The following is a 3,306-nucleotide window of genomic DNA, read 5'->3' as shown; positions in this document are numbered from 1 at the left end:
GATTCAGCAAATTTTACCTCAAAAGAGATAAGATCCTGGCAAGTTCTTAATACCTTGTACCATTGGCACCATGAGCTTTGAAAAAGCTCTATGTGATTTGGGGTCAGGGATAAATCTAATGCCACTCTCTGTAATGGAGAAGCTGGGGATTATAGAGGTACAACCTGCCTTGTTCTCATTACAATTGGCTGACAAGTCATTGAGACAAGCTTATGGAATAGTAGAGGATGTGTTAGTAAAGGTTGAAGGCCTTTACATCGCTGCTGATTTCATAATCTTAGACACTAGGAAGGAAGAGGATGATTGCATCATCCTTGGAAGACCTTTCCTAGCCACAGCAGGAGCTGTGATAAATGTCAACAGAGGTGAATTAGTCCTTCAATTGAATGGGGACTACCTTGTGTTTAAGGCACATGGCCATCCCTCTGTGACAAAAGAGAGTAAGCATGAAGAGCTTCTCTCAGTTCAGAGTCAAGAAGAGCCCCCACAGTCAAACTCTAGGTTTGGTGTTGTGAGGCCACAACCAAACTCTAAGTTTGGTGTTAAGACCCCATATCCAAACTCTAAGTTTGGTGTTGGGACTACACAAACATTGACCTGATCACCTAGTGGCTCCATGGGAGCCACTGTCAAGCTATTGACATTAAAGAAGCGCTTGTTGGGAGGCAACCCAATTTTTTTTATCTAATTTTTATTTTATTTTGTTTTATTGTTATTTTGTGTTTTATTAGGTACATGATCATGAGGAGTCACGAAAAAAATAAAAAAAAAATAAAAAACAGAGTCAAAAACAGCAGAAAAAAATTCACACCCTGGAGGACGCACAGGCTGGCGTTCAACGCCAGTAAGATGCATCTGGCCGGCGTTCAACGCCATAACAGAGCATCATTCTGGCGCTGAACGCCAGAAACAAGCAACATTCTGGCGCTGAACGCCAGGAATTTGCCCAGAGAAGAAAAGCTGGCGCTGAACGCCAGTAACAAGCATGAAACTGGCGTTCAACGCCAGAAACATGCTTTACATGGGCGTTGAACGCCTAGAACGTGCACCAATGGGCGTTTAAATGCCAGAATGGTGTGCAAAGGCATTTTACATGCCTATTTGGTGCAGGGATGGAATTCCTTGACACCTCAGGACCTGTGGACCCCACAGGATCACCTCAAGATCTGTGGACCCCACAGGATCCCCACCTAACATATTCCTACCTTACCTCCTAATCCTATTTTTGTGATTACTCTTCCCCATGTCACACTTCCCAATAACCTTCACCAATCACCTCAAATTCCTCTTCCCAATTACCCCATTCACCACTCACATCAACCCACTCTTCCCCATAAACCCCACCTACCTTCAAAAATTCAAAACATTTTCCCACCCATTCCCACCCTAAATGGCCGAATACACACTCCCCCCTCTCCCTATAAATACCCTTCCATTCTACTTCATTTTCACACACCACAAATCCATCTTCTCCCACTTAGCCGAACCTACATCTCTCCCTCTCTACCCTATTCTCTTCTTCTTCTTTTTCTCTTCTTTTTTCTCTTGCTCGAGGGCGAGCAAGATTTTAAGTTTGGTGTGGTAAAAAGCATAAGCTTTTTGTTTTTTCCATTATCATTAATGGCACCTAAGGCCGGAGTATCCTCTAGAAAAGGGAAAGGGAAGACAAAAGCTTCCACCTCCGAGTCATGGGAGATGGAAAGATTCATCTCCAAGAGCCATCAAGACCACTTCTATGATGTTGTGGCAAAGAAGAAGGTGATCCCTGAGGTATATGTGTGGAAGGAGCTCAATGGAAAAGAGACTCCAAAGGTAAGCCAGTTCAACTAAGAAGACTGGATCTCAAGCCTGTGGCTAGAGGATGGTTGGAGTTCATTCAACGCTTTATCATTCCTACTAGCAACCGATCTGAAGTTACTGTGGATCGGGCCATCATGATTCATAGCATCATGATTGGAGAGGAAGTAGAAGTTCATGAGGTCATCTCCAATGAACTCTACAAAATAATCGATAAGTCCTCCACCATGGCAAGGCTAGCTTTTCCTCACCTTATTTGCCATATGTGTTACTCAGCTGGAGTTATCATAGAAGGAGATATCCCCATTGAAGAGGATAAGCCCATCACCAAGAAGAGGATGGAGCAAGCAAGAGAGACCATGCACGGTTCTCAAGAGATGCATGAGGAAGCTCATCATCAAGAAATCCCTGAGATGCCTCAAGGGATGCACTTTCCTCCAAACAACTATTGGGAGCAACTCAACACCTCCTTAGAAGATTTGAGCCACAATGTGGAACAATTAAGGGTGGAACATCATGAGCACTCCATCATTCTCCATGAAATAAGAAAAGATCAAAGAGCAATGAGGGAGGAGCAACAAAGGCAAGGAAGGGACATAGAAGAGCTTAAGGACATTGTTGGTCCTTCAAGAAGAAGACGCCACTAAAGGTGGATTCATTCCTTGTTCTTTATTTCTTTCTGTTTTCGGTTTTTAATATTGTGTTTATCTATGTTTTGTGTCTCTACTTCATGATCATTAGTATGTAACCATGCCTTAAAGCTATGAATAAAACCCATTAACCTTTCACCTCTCTTAAATGAAAAATGTTTTAATTCAAAAGAATAAGAAGTACATGAATTTCGAATTCATCCTTGAATTTAATTTAATTATATTGATGCGGTGACAATACTTTTTGTTTTCTGAATGAATGCTTGAATAGTGCATATTTTTGATCTTGTTGTTTATGAGTGTTATAATTGTTGGCTTTTGAAAGAATGATGAACAAAGAGAAATGTTACTGATGATCTGAAAAAAATCATGAAATTGATTCTTGAAGCAAGAAAAAAGCAGTGAAAAAGCAAAAGCTTACAAAAAAATGGCGAAAAAAATAGAAACAAAAAAAAAAGCAAGCAGAAAAAGCCAATAGCCCTTAAAACCAAAAGGCAAGGGTAAAAAGGATCCAAGGCTTTGAGCATCAATGGATAGGAGGGCCCAAGGAAATAAAATCCAGGCCTAAGCGGCTAAATCAAGCTGTCCCTAACCATGTGCTTGTGTCATGAAGGTCCAAGTGAAAAGCTTGAGACTGAGTGGTTAAAGTCGTGATCCAAAGCAAAAGAGTGTGCTTAAGAGCTCTGGACACCACTAACTGGGGACTCTAGCAAAGCTAAGTCACAATCTGAAAAGGTTCACCCAGTTATGTGTCTGTGGCATTTATGTATCCGGTGGTAATATTGGAAAACAAAGTGCTTAGGGCCACGGCCAAGACTCATAAGTAGCTGTGTTCAAGAATCAACATGCTTAACTAGGA

This window comes from Arachis duranensis, chromosome 10 (genome assembly GCF_000817695.3).
Source record: "Arachis duranensis cultivar V14167 chromosome 10, aradu.V14167.gnm2.J7QH, whole genome shotgun sequence".
Taxonomy (NCBI): Eukaryota; Viridiplantae; Streptophyta; class Magnoliopsida; order Fabales; family Fabaceae; genus Arachis; species Arachis duranensis.
Note: the sequence above shows the minus strand (reverse complement) of the source record.